Genomic DNA, 15416 nt, shown 5'->3' with positions numbered 1-15416 from the left:
AAGAAGTATCGTATCAAAGTTCTGAAAGATTCATGGGCTCAAAAGTGAGCTATTGCCTTGAAAGGTACTTCGGCGTATAACAATAAGAATAGGTATATGTCATTAATTAAGTCTCTTATCCTAAGAGATCAAAAAATTGATTTTGTTTCTGGTTAACATGTGTATGCCATCTGAATATGTACCCACAAAAGGAAAGATGATGTTTTTAGCTTACAGGCATCTTCGGTAGGATGGAAAACGTGTTGATCATAACCATGCGATTTGATGTCTGGATAGTGTTAGCCACGGATTTTACTAGCCCCTTGATTTCGGAAGGAGACTATAGGTATAAAGAACTCGATATTTAAGAACGTTTCATTTGACTATTTGAATTGAAACTTTTGCTGAAAGTGACTAATCAGACTTATATGCAATGCAAGCCATAATTATATATAGTGCCTTTAGGACGGTCTGAACGAATAATGAAGGATATCACCCAGTTTACCATACTACAGGTGAACTTATCCTTAGATGGAATGAAAGCATAGTTTCATAATGTAACTTTATCCTTTCAGTTACATGTTGATGTTAGGGTTAACATTAACTAGAACAACATATAGTTGCAATCAACGAAGGAAGGAATGTGTAGAGTAACCATATCCGTGTCATAGACATTTTAAGCAGTCCCTTCCAAGAGGATAACAAGATTTATAGATTCCTAAAGTATGTTACTTTACATTTTCGAAAGAGAATTGCACAAAAGGTGTGACCTTTGAACCAGGGTGAACTCTTCGAGCGGTTTGTTCTGAATTTTTTCCTTATACTTAAGGGGATACGCGGACGAGAAGACATGTGGACCCTTGGTTGTAAAGAACGGTTTACTCTAAGTGAAAAGAATCTCAAAAACAATTCCTTGTACCTCAACCTACTGATTCATAGAGATGATGTTTACGAGGATGTTGCGATTAGCCGTGAAATATTGAGAATAGAAATCCACCTAGTGCCCTTCCTACAATGGGGTGACCACTGAGTGTACCTCAGAAAACTGATTTATCGGCCTGCGATTTTGCCATGTCTAACCTTTAAAAGGAACATTTTTCGAGTACAAAGACTTCCTAACAAAGTTTTATAAATCTGCCACCCAAAGTGGCTCAAGCGTTTTCAACAAAGATTTTAATAGTAAGCTTCATCCCTAACGGAGGGAGAGAAGAAGTGTGATCCCTACATGGTGTAGTCTAATACGAAAACCTTTAATAAAATCAACCGAGAAAGTTTTGAAAAACCTTTAAACGTTTGATGCGACAACATAAATGGAACGAAGTTCTTGGTAAATTTAGAAGTATGTATAACGAGTACCATTTTGCACAAAATTATTTGACTTAAAACAACTCAATAAAGGAGCGATTTTTAATTATCTTGAAGGTATAACTTAGTATGTACTAACCCAAAATAAGTAAGGGTAAATTTATACATATATGATTTTATAAATCGCGTAAGTGATAGAAAAGTTTTTAGTACTTTCATTTGTCCATAAATCTCGTAAGGACCGCACAAATAAGCAACGTGTAAATCAACGTGTAAAAATTTTGATAAACATAGTTTTTCGTATTTCAGAGGTTACGAGTTGAAAAAGGTCGACTGAAAAATCTTTGAATCATCGGTTGACATGTTACTAGGTAATGAAAACTAATGAATTAAATGTAGTTTTGATGATTATCCGAACTTAAGTCTTTGGCCTAAAAATGTTCACGTGCGAAGCCGTTGCTAAAAAGTGAGGTATGAAGGATAGAGCATGAGGATGAGTAGTTAATCGCTTCTTGACTTTGCAAAATGCCAAACAGGTTATGGCCAATTTTAAAGTTGGAGTACTGATGATGTTAATATCGCTAGACGAGAATCTCTTGGAATAAGTCAGGATTTAGAGTTATGTAAGAAAGATCATCGCTCCAATGGGTGTGGCAAATAAGATCCCTATGGTAACGCAATAATTTTGAATGGTTTAAGTGTTAGTGGATGCCCAAAGGCTCTGTACGACGTGGTAGTAAGTGCCTTCATCACGTACATACACACATGAATCTCTCAATTTCGACAGTTGTCTGTCTTCATGATGAATTGGATACGAATAAGCAACTAAAAATTTTATATAATGAGCAACAAAAATTTTATAGAAATTGTTTAAGGTGACAATGTAAGAAAAGAAACGAAGTTCTTAGTAAACTAGGGTTATGTACAACCCGTACCATTCAAAGAAAAATATCTTTTGAACAAAAGATTTGATTTGTAAAAGTGAAAGTAAAATTTCATATGTATTTGCCAAAAATAAGTAATCATTTACTTTATTATATAACATATATGATTTCAAAAATTTGCACGAATGACAAACAAAATAAGTGTACTTTTATAAAACCTTGGGAGGATCGTACAGTAAAATAGTGTGTGAAAATTTTTGGCAGCAAAAATTTTCATATTTCGGAGGTTACAAGTTGGAAAAAGATCGAGTAAAAGATTTTTTTTTTTTTTGAAAAATTTTACATTTGAGCATCAATGTCACGAGGTAATGAAAACTGTTGAATTTAAATGTGGTTGATGACTATTAGTAGGGCATAAGTCTTTGACCAAAAATGCTTAAGTGTAAAGTTGTTGCTTATAAGTAAGATACGAAAGGGAGAGTATGAGGGTGGGAATTAACTACCCAATGATTTTGGAAATCTCGAACTGGTATGACTAATATCGACGTAAGAAGGGTGATGGTGTGATTATCATCGATTAAGAATTCTCTCGGAATAAGTTAGGATTCAGAGTCGCATAAGAATGAGCATCAAATAAGATTCTTGGGTAGTATAGAATTTGAATTGCTGAACTGACGGGATACAATTTCCTTTATGTATCGTTGTCCATTGTATCGGTTTCTTTCATGGTTAGAAAGTGAGCAGACTTGGTGAGGCGGTCAACAATAACCTAGATAGTGTCATAACTGCCTATTGTTTTTAGTAGTTTCAGGATTAAATCCATCGTCATCCCTTCCCATTTCCATTGTGGGATCTTGGGTTGTTGAAATAACCCAGATGGCTTTTGGCTCACCATTCTCGCGAGGTATACGAATAATCTTCTTACTATAAATATCTTTCGCTTTCATCCTTGAAAGCCAGTTCGTTCCAACTATTCCATCAAAGCTCCATAACATGATGAGTATTAGGTTAATCCTAAAGTTCATTCCATCCATTACATCAAGCTTCCTAACTTGATGAGCATTAGGTTATTCTTAAGGTTCATTCTAACCAAATCTTATTATACCACCCTGAAAATTCTATCAATCTTCTCAAATAACATCTGCTTGTGCGTAGGTAACTAATCCTTTTCACTACTACTTTAAAACTTCCAAGTTTTGTTAACATGAGGTCATCTCCAAATAACCCACCTGTTAATTTTAAGGTACTACCTTAAATTATTCCTCTATCTCTGCCAGCTTACCATTTGTTTGTCCTATAGAATACTTAACTCTCATGGTTGTTAATGGCTTATTAGTCATAACACTGAGGTTCTTAGATATAAGGTTTCTATCGATCTAGTATTAAACAACTTCGAGACAGTAAATGTTGTGGAGAAATGTACCCTAACTAAAATCAGGATCTATGCGAGTCTCCATAACCGCAGGTAAGTCCAAAGTTTTTCCTATTTGAGAACTATTCCCTTAAGTGTCCAGGGTTTCTATATCTATAACATATTTTTGGGTTATCATTTCGGCAATCAAGGCCCTTCTTGTACAGTATCTGGGCTACGTAGTTATTCTTTCCCTACCTCTAATAGACTATAATGCGTATACTCAAGTGGTTCCTACCAATATTTTCTTTGAATCACTTCATATTCCTTATATAGTAACATTGGGACTTCTGCATGATTCACTTCAATATAATTACGCTGGCCTAGCGTCATTATATTGTACTAAATCGTACGTTCATTCCAATATCACTCCATATGGTCAATGTAACGTGATCACTTCCAGTTCTACTCAATTTCATTCAATGGTGCTTTATCTATGCTATCTCAAAACAAAATCTACATAATTAATCTCACGGTTTCTCAGTGTGGGTGCGTAAGTTCCGTAGGTCATGCACCAATGCCTAAATGTCCCGAAATTTCTTCAAAATGTTTAGGTTCAGGCAACGTCGCTAGGTTCCTTTCTAGAAATTCAATTTAGGTCTCGCATCGAGTTGTACGTGTAGCAAGTAGTAATACGATATGTCTTGAGGCGACTTCCAAGTCTTTGGGTATGGCTGAGCATCAGTAGAAGGCACTCTGACTGTAACTACCTGGATTTTTCCGCTAATATATAGAAGATTAATATTTACATAATTAATGTTTCCAACATGTTAAGCAATCAAACTCATTAAGATTTGGTTATTTGAAATGAATTTTATACAAATGTTTGACCACCCAGTTTGTCTGACGATTCACGAACGTCATAACTCGAAATAATTATATAATGATGTATATATGGATATATATATACTTATGATTTGATAAAATGATATTTAAGTATCTCATTACATATAATAACAATTGGTTATATACATAAAATGAGATTACTAACTTAAAGACTTCAAGACTATATACATATATATAACGATTAACGTTGTAGTAACTTCTAAATTATAATGTATGTATATGTATTGTATTAATAAGTATTAATACACTTTTGAAGGACTTAAACATATATACTAACATACTTATACTCAACAAAGATAGCTATACTCATATTCTCATTCAATTCTATCAAGAATTCTACTTGTATTCATACGGTATCTATACTCGTATTGTACCTAGCTTTTAGATGTATTTACTATGGGTATATACCCATAAAAATACACCAATGATCAGACCTAATCAGTTAATAAACATGTGGGGATGTAGCTTTTATCAACTAACAAGAATATCTAGCAAAATAACAAACCATGAGGCCATGTAGATGCCCCATATCTCACGCCATTCACCACCATTTATACTCCATTCCATTTTCATTTTTACTACACATTTTCTCTAGCTAAAAACACCTACTTGTAAGCTTCATTCACCTCTAAGAAATCCAGAAAACTCTCTCTCAATAATCACCTTAATAACCATCATATCAAGATCAAACAAGAACACTACAAGATACTACTTTCATTTCAAGTTTATATTCCAAGTTTGCTTCCAATCTTTCAAGCCAACTCAACAACTCTTTAGGATCAATAATCCTACTTTCATATCAGTAGCTTTTCATCTTTTAATCAAGGTAATAAACATATTCAAGCTTTGCTTCAATTCATTTAATCATAACTATCTTAAATCAAGATAGATTTCTTACTTGAAACTTTTGTTGATTCCATGATTCTACTTCAAGAATTTCAAGCCATCAAAGCTACCTTTGAGCTAAAGATTATTTACTATCTTTTCCAGTAGCTTTACCCTAGTAATTTGACGTAATAGCTTTGTTCAAAATCTCGTTCGATTCATATTCATATAGCTATCTTATTTTGAGTTATAACTAATAACAACAAGAACATAGTTTAGATTATTTCTAAACTTGTTTGCAAATAAACTTAATCCTTCTAACTTGAATTTTAAAATACTTTAACACATGTATTATGACTATATGTCAAGCTAACATAAGGATATAAAACTTGTAAACACGAAGAACACCTTAAAATCGAATATACGCCATCTTAATCGAACGGGGGCTGTTTTGGGTTTAATTTTAAAAACCTATCTTAAACTTTGAATTAAAAGATTTCCTTTGGTGAAAAATCTTATTTTATATGGATATGAAATATATCCAAAATCTATGGTTAAACTCTAAGTGGAAGTATGTTTTTCAAAAGGGTCATCAAGATGTCATTCTTACGACGGATATGACTATCTTCTCTTAATAATGTTGAGTTCGATACGAAACCATGGCAACTCGAATCACTCAAAACAGATTTGTAACGAAGAAATTATGGGTAAAACAAAATTGGATATTTTTCTTAATTTTTAGCTACGGACATGATTCAGAAAAATGGATGCTAACCTTATCCTAGCTAACTTACCTTGTATCCTACATGTATTTATACATGTCTTATTCCCGAGCTTATGGAAATACAATTTATAATAGTCGTGATTAAGTTCTACGACAATATATTATAATCTTAATAAAGATCGTAAGGCACCATATATATATATGACTTGATCACCGTGGATCCATATACAGCGTTTTGACATATCATTTTAATTTCTTCTATATATATTATTGGAACGAACTATAAGACACCATTGGCAGTAATTTCGAGTTAGCTGTGGGTCGAAGTGGATTCCAAAATATTATATACTTTGAGTTGTGATCGAGCCTGAGATATGTATACAATGGGTCGCTGATTGCTTCAGACAATATACATATTATGTGTCTGATTATATTAAGACAATATATTATAGTGTTAGTGAATTCTAACACAATATACACATTTATATTTATATATATATTTATATTGTTGGACTATTGGACTATTCGACTATTGGACTACGAACGTTGGACTACTAACAATGGACAATTAAAATCATCACAAGTATCATAAGTATGGAATATTAATTATATATATATATATATATATATATATATATATATATATATATATATATATATATATATATATATATATATATATATATATATATATATATATATATCTTGACACAAGAATATTATTATTAGGTTTGTGAATTTGTCAAAGGCCAAGTCTTACCACCATCTATTCGGAAATCATCACAAGTGAGTTATAGTCCCATTTTTACTATCTAAATTATTTTGGGATGAGAATACATGCAAAATTTATAAATGTTTTACAAAATAAGCACAAGTTCATGGAACTACATTCTACGATTGTTTTGTTATACCGGATATCTGTACTTATTATTATTATGCTTGGTAACCTAAGAATTAGTGAAAAACACTAATTGACGCGAATCCTAAAGGTAGATCTACGGGCACCAACCACCCCCATTTTCGAATAGTGGAAATGCTTTAGTACTTCGAAGGGTCTTTTTCATACATTTGAATAGTGAAATGTATGATACCAGATATCTTAAGTGCTCTATGTTAAGGTCGGTTACCAGGCGACTCATCGTATGAATGATTTTTGCAGTTGTAATGATCCTGCGCATTTAATTAAATGAAATCCTGTGGCTTATTAAATATTATGATTATTATATAGAAATTAAACCTATGACTTACCAACATTTTTGTTGATTTTTTAAGCATGTTTATTCTCAGGTGAATATTAAAAATGCTTCCACTATCGTATGCCAACCCAAGGTCAAGATTTGGTGTCGGCATAATTGTTTATATTGTTTAAACTTGCATTCGGAGTGTTTGTTGTAATATATTTGATCATGTTGTAATGTGTTGTGTAAAAACTTATTTATTTGAGGAGATTGTCTTTGATAGACAATCTAAATTATGTCATTAAGACCTTTATTCAATAATAAAGGTTATGGTTGTTTTTTAAAAAAAAAACGAATGCAAGATTTGAAAAACGTCTCATATAGAGGTCAAAACCTCGCAAAGAAACCAATTAATATGAAACGTTTATAATTAATATGAACGGGGCATTTCAGTTGGTATCCGAGCGTTGGTCTTAGAGAATCAGAAAATTTTTTATTAGTGTGTCTAACTGATTTTTGATGCATTAGTGAGTCTGGAATTCGACCGTAATTGTTTTAAAAATGATTGCTTAATATAATTGTTGGAAACATAAGATTATTAACATATAAATATTATAAGATATATCATTCTCTTAACGTGCTTGCTATTATGTGATAGATGACTTCATCCGATCATATGAGCATCTCTAGTGATTCAGATTTCATTTACTTATCAAGTGATTCGGAGGCTGAGTCAAAGCATACGACTTATGAACCAACGAAAAAGTTAACTTTTGGTGCTACCATTAAAGTGGAAAATTATTGGGAAAATTGGGAAGATTCACAATTGCCAGTAGAGGTTCCAGAAGAGGATCCCGAAGAAGAACCTTAAGAAGAGGATCCTGAAGAAGTTGTGGAAATTACCGAACCACAACGTGATTTGGGAAAATCTTTGGCTGTTATACCCGATCCCAAACCCGATGAACCTATTATGACCCAAAATGTTTGTGATCATCCACCTGAACCACCTAAGAGACCAGTTTATAAAATGACCACTCGTATAACGACTGTTGGTTTTGCTCCCAAACAATTAGCCGAAAGAACCAATTGGGAGGAATTGGAAAAAGAACTATCCAAACGAAAATCCAAACATTTGGCCGAGAAAGAAACGACGTCAACATCTAAGAAATCTCGCCGTTCTTGAACCATCGGCAGCTACCCTATATTCCATGCATTGTATAATATGTATTATATTGTGTGTTTAAGTTTGTAAGAAAATCCGCAATGTAATTTTCCTTATGATTGTATAATAATAAGAATAAGCATGGAAGGTTTATTATTATTATTACAACTTATTATTACGTAGTAACGTAATAACTTACCATAGTTTTTCATATTAGAATTTTAGTAGTTAATTTGTGTGTTAGCTGCTAAGTATGAACATTATTACAGTTATAAAATGCTAATATGAAGAAAATGCTTTTATAATAATAAGTTCATATTAAGCTACAAAATACTTTTTGGCTACTTCTAAAAATTCTATATGATTAACTCATTCGGCTATTTTTGAAGGAAATGGCTCCTCCAGCTACTAGACAACAACAATTGAACACAGAAGAACTTCAAGCTTTCGCTGCAAATGTGGCTGCAGTGGTGAATGCAATGAACAACAAAAACCAATCGGGTTCCAGCAGTGGAGGAAACAATGGCAACCGGATAGGATGTTCCTACAAAGCTTTTATGGCCTGCAAACCTAATGAGTTTGAAGGAAACGAAGGACCCGTTGGACTAAAGCGGTGGACAGAGAAGGTTGAAGCTGTGTTCGCAATCAGCAACTGCGCAGAAGAGGATAAAGTTAAGTATGCCACACATACTTTTAGGGGTACTACTTTGACATGGTGGAATACCTACATGGATTATGTAGGACAGAATACCGCCTACGCACTTCCATGGTCCGCTTTCAAGCACATGATGACAGAAGAGTACCGTCCCAGAACCGAAATCAACAAGCTCAAGGCAGAGCTTAAAGCACTGACAACCCAAGGGTTAGATGTCACTACTTACGAGCGACGTTTCAATGAACTGGCTTTAATGTATCCTGGAGCATTTGAGGACGAAGAAGCAAAAATTGAAGCATTCATAAAAGGGTTGCCGGAACGAATCCAAGAGCATGTAGGTGCTAACGACCCTGTAACAATGCAGAAAGCGAGCCGTATAGCCCACAAATTAATAGGCCAAATTACAGGAAGGATAAAGAAAGAAGCGGTCGAGGAGGCCATAATGAAACAGGGGAAAAGAAAGTGGGAGGAAAGTAGTGATCAGGGTCACCAGTACAACAACAACAATCAAAACAACAATTACAACAACAATCGCAACCACCCCAACAACAACAATAATCGCAACAACAACCGCAACAATAACCGCAACAACCATCCCAATAATAATAACAACAACAACAATCCCAATCACAACAATAACAACAACAAATGTCTCAACAACAATAACCCTAACAACAACAACAACAACGACAACAAAAAGCAAAGGACTATATGCCCAAGGTGTGATACGTTTCATCCGGAATGGTTTTGTAGAGAATTATGTACCAAGTGCAATAGGAATGGCCATATTGCGGCAAAGTGTGAAGTCTACGGACCAAATAGAAACAGAGAAGCAAATAATGCCGGAATAAATAATAACGGCGTTGTTTGCTATGGATGTGGAAAACTGGGCCATACCATAAACTAGTGTCGGAATGGAAATAGGCAAGGCCGTGGGGGAGCTTTCAACATTAATAGGGAGAAAGCACAGGAAGACCTGGAACTTGTTACGGGTACGTTTCTTATCAACAATACACCTGCTTATGTTTTATTTGATTCGGGTGTCGATAGAAGTTATATGAGTGGAGAATTTTGTGCCAAATTAAATTGCCCGTTAACGCCTTTGGATAAAAAGTGTATAGTTGAAGTAGAAAACAGTAAACTAATTAAGGTTGATAAAATTTGCCGAAATCGAAAAATTAGTTTAGTTAGCGAAATGTTTGCAATTAATTTAATACCGGTGGAATTGGGAAGCTTCGACGTAATTATTGGAATAGACTGGATGTCCAAGGTGAAAGCCGAAGTTGTTTGTCATGAGAAGGCGATTCGCATTCCGAGAGAAGACGGATTACCCTTAATGGTGTACGGAGAAAGGGGTAATGGCAAATTAAATCTTATTAGTAGTTTGAAGGCGTGCAAACTAATAAGAAAAGGTTGCTATGCCGTACTAGCACACGTCGAGAAGGTTGAAAAAGAAGAAAAGAAAATCGATGACGTTCCCGTTGCACGAGAATTTCCTGAGGTGTTTCCGGACGAATTACCGGGACTACCTCCACACCGATCTGTTGAATTCCAAATAGATCTTGTACCAGGAGCCGCACCAATAGCTCGTGCTCTATATAGACTTGCGCCCACCGAAATGAAAGAATTACAAAGTCAGCTACAAGAATTATTAGAACGTGGTTTTATCCGACCGAGTACGTCACCTTGGGGAGCTCCAATTTTGTTCGTTAAAAAGAAAGATGGGTCTTTTCGCATGTGTATCAATTACCGTGAGCTGAACAAGTAACCATCAAAAACCGATACCCTTTACCCCGAATTGACGACCTATTTGATCAACTCCAAGGTTTGAGCGTATACTCCAAAATCGACTTAAGGTCGGGTTATCATCAACTGAGGGTTAAAGAAGCCGATATACCAAAAACAGCCTTCAGAACTCGTTAGGGCCATTACGAATTCATGGTTATGCCATTCGGTCTAACCAATGCACCCGCAGTTTTCATGGATCTCATGCACCGAGTATGTAGTCCATATTTAGATAAGTTTGTTATTGTCTTTATTGATGACATTCTTATCTATTCGAAGAATAACCAAGAACACGAACAACACTTGAGACATGTGTTAGAGTTGTTAAGAAAAGAACAACTTTATGCAAAATTTTCTAAGTGCGCTTTTTGGTTAAATGAAGTACAATTTCTTGGCCACGTAGTCAGTAGTAATGGAATCAAAGTTGAACCCGCCAAGATCGAAGCCATCAAAAATTGGGAAACCCCAAAAACTCCAACGCAAATACGTCAATTTTTGGGTTTAGCCGGTTATTATAGGAGATTTATTCAAGATTTCTCCCGAGTAGCCAAACCTTTAACTGCCTTGACACATAAAGGGAAGAAGTATGAATGGACTTCCGAACAAGAGGGTGCCTTCCAAATGTTGAAAAAGAAGTTGACTATGGCACCTATTTTATCATTACCTGAACGAATGGAAGATTTTCTTATCTACTGCGACGCATCAAGAATGGGTTTTGGGTGTGTTCTTATGCAATGGAAAAAGGTGATTGCATATGCTTCTCGACAACTCAAAATTCATGAACAAAACTACACCACACATGATCTGGAATTGGGCGCCGTTGTTTTTGCATTAAAGATGTGGAGACATTATCTATATGGGGTCAAGTTTATTGTATACACCGACCACAAAAGTCTCCAACATATTTTTAATCAAAAGCAACTAAATATGAGGCAGCGTAGGTGGGTTGAGCTGCCAAATGATTATGATTGTGAAATCCGTTACCACCCGGAAAAAGCGAATGTGGTAGCCGATGCCTTGAGTCGAAAGGAAAGAGAACCTATTCGAGTAAAAGCTATGAACATGATTATTCATACTAATCTTACTACTCGAATAAAATAGGCACAACAGGAGGTTTTGAAGGAAGGAAGTTTTGAAAGGGAAATACCTAAAGGATTACAAAAACAGCTTAATATTCAGGAAGATGGAACCAGGTATTTAGCTGAAAGAATTTGGGTACCAAAGAATGGGGATTTGAGGAAAGTGGTACTAGATGAAGCACATAAAACCAGATATTCAATACATCTCGGAACGAGGAAAATGTACCAAGACCTCAAAAGAAACTTTTGGTGGCCAGGAATGAAGGCCGATATAGCCACATATGTGGGAGCATGTTTGACTTGTTCTAAAGTCAAAGCTGAGCATCAGAAACCATTGGGTCTACTCCAACAACCTGAAATCCCAGAATGGAAATGGAAAAACATTACCATGGATTTCATTGCTAAGTTACCGAGAACCGCAGGTGGTTATGATATGATTTGTGTAATAGTCGATCATCTTACTAAGTTAGCATATTTTTTGTCAATAAAAGAAGAGGATGGTATAGAGAAATTAGCACGATTATACCTGAAAGAAGTTGTTTCTAGACATGGTATACCAATATCTATTATCTCTGATTGTGATAGCAGATTTACTTCCAGATTTTGGCAGGCATTACACGAAGCGTTGGGAACTCGTCTAGATTTAAGTACTGCCTATCATCCACAAACTGATGGGCAGAGTGAAAGGACGATTCAGACACTCGAAGACATGCTACGAGCATGTGTTATTGATTTTAGAAGCAGTTGGGATCGACATCTACTGTTAGCTGAGTTTTCCTACAACAACAGCTATCATTCTAGTATTGAGGCGGCACCATTCGAGGCACTTTATGGTAGGAAGTGCAGGTCTCCAATTTGTTGGAGTGATGTGGGGGATAAATAGATTACAGGTCCGGAAATTATCCAAGAAACCACCAATAAAATCATTCAAATTCAGCAACGATTAAAAACAGCCCGGAGTCGACAAAAGAGCTATGCAGATGTTAGGAGAAAACCTTTAGAGTTTTATGGGTGGGTGACATGGTTATGCTTAAGGTATCACCTTGGAAATGTGTTATTCATTTTGGAAAGCAGGGGAAATTGAACCCAAGATACATTGGGCCATTTAAGATTGAAAAACGCATTGGGCCGGTGGCCTATCGACTGGAGCTACCTCCACAATTAGAAAAGATTCACAACACCTTTCATGTTTCAAACTTGAAGAAATGCCTAGCTACCGAAGATCTCATTATTCCTTTAGATGAGATTAAAATTGACGAGAAACTAAATTTCGTCAAAGAACCCGTCGAAATTATGGATCGTGAGGTCAAACGACTCAAACAAAGTAAGATACCAATCGTTAAGGTTCGATGGAATGCTCGTGGAGGACCTGAATTTACTTGGGAACGAGAAGACCAAATGAAGCTGAAGTACCCACATTTGTTTCCCGATATCGCACGTTAACTAGGTACTATTCTAAATTTCGGGACGAAATTTAATTTAACGGGTGTGTAATGTAACGACCCGGAATTTTCCGCTAATATATAGAAGATTAATATTTACATAATTAATGTTTCCAACATGTTAAGTAATCAAACTCATTAAGATTTGGTTATTTGAAATGAATTTTATACAAATGTTTGGCCACCCAGTTTGTCTGACGATTCACGAACGTCATAACTTGAAATAATTATATAATGATGTATATATGGATATATATATACTTATGATTTGATAAAATGATATTTAAGTATCTCATTACATATAATAACAATTGGTTATATACATAAAATGAGATTACTAACTTAAAGACTTCAAGACTATATACATATATATAACGATTAACGTTGTAGTAACTTCTAAATTAAAATGTATGTATATGTATTGTATTAATAAGTATTAATACACTTTTGAAGGACTTAAACATATATACTAACATACTTATACTCAATAAAGATAGCTATACTCATATTCTCATTCAATTCTATCAAGAATTCTACTTGTATTCATACGGTATCTATACTCGTATTGTACCTAGCTTTTAGATGTATTTACTATGGGTATATACCCATAAAAATACACCAATGATCAGACCTAATCAGTTAAGAAACATGTGGGGATGTAGCTTTTGTCAACTAACAAGAATATCTAGCAAAATAACAAACCATGAGGCCATGTAGATGCCCCATATCTCACGCCATTCACCACCATTTATACTCCATTCCATTTTCATTTTTACTACACATTTTCTCTAGCTAAAAACACCTACTTGTAAGCTTCATTCACCTCTAAGAAATCCAGCAAAAACTCTCTCAATAATCACCTTAATAATCATCATATCAAGATCAAACAAGAACACTACAAGATACTACTTTCATTTCAAGTTTATATTCCAAGTTTGCTTCCAATCTTTCAAGCCAACTCAACAAATCTTTAGGATCAATAATCCTACTTTCATATCAGTAGATTTTCATCTTTTAATCAAGGTAATAAACATATTCAAGCTTTGGTTCAATTCATTTAATCATAACTATCTTAAATCAAGATAGATATCTTACTTGAAACTTTTGTTGATTCCATGATTCTACTTCAAGAATTTCAAGCCATCAAAGCTACCTTTGAGCTAAATATTATTTACTCTATTTTCCAGTAGATTTACCCTAGTAAGTTGAGGTAATATCTTTGTTCAAAATCTCGTTCGATTCATACTCATATAGCTATCTTATTTTGAGTTATAACTAATAACAACAAGAACATAGTTTAGATTATTTCTAAACTTGTTTGCAAATAAACTTAATCCTTCTAACTTTACTTTTAAAATACTTCAACACATGTATTATGACTATATGTCAAGCAAACATAAGGATATAAAACTTGTAAACACGAAGAACACCTTAAAATCGAATATACGCCGTCTTAGTCGAACGGGGGCTGTTTTGGGTTTAATTTTAAAAACCTATCTTAAATTTGAATTAAAAGATTTCCTTTGGTGAAAAATCTTATTTTATATGGATATGAAATATATCCACAATCCATGGTTAAACTCTAAGTGGAAGTATGTTTTTCAAAAGGGTCATCAAGATGTCGTTCTTACGACGGATATGACTATCTTCTCTTATTTGACACCTAAGCTGTGTTTTTAACTATAAACCTATACTTTTTCTATTAAGATTAATAATGTTGAGTTCGATACGAAACCATGGCAACTCAAATCACTCAAAACGGATTTGTGACGAAGAAATTATGGGTAAAACAAAATTGGATATTTTTCTTAATTTTTAGCTACGGACATGATTCATAAAAATGGATGCTAACCTTATCCTGGCTAAATTACCTTGTATCCTACATGTATTTATACATGTCTTGTTCCCGAGCTTATGGAAATACAATTTATAATAGTCATGATTAAGTTCTACGACAATATATTATAGTCTTAATAAAGATCGTAAGGCACCATATATATATATATATATATATATATATATATATATATATATATATATATATATATATATATATATATATATATATATATATATATATATATATATATATATATGACTTGATCACCGTGGATCCGTATACAGCGTTTTGACATATCATT

Source organism: Rutidosis leptorrhynchoides, chromosome 7 (assembly GCF_046630445.1).
Source record: "Rutidosis leptorrhynchoides isolate AG116_Rl617_1_P2 chromosome 7, CSIRO_AGI_Rlap_v1, whole genome shotgun sequence".
Classification (NCBI taxonomy): Eukaryota; Viridiplantae; Streptophyta; class Magnoliopsida; order Asterales; family Asteraceae; genus Rutidosis; species Rutidosis leptorrhynchoides.
The sequence above is the reverse complement of the archived record's forward strand: the minus strand, read 5'-3'. Positions refer to the sequence as shown.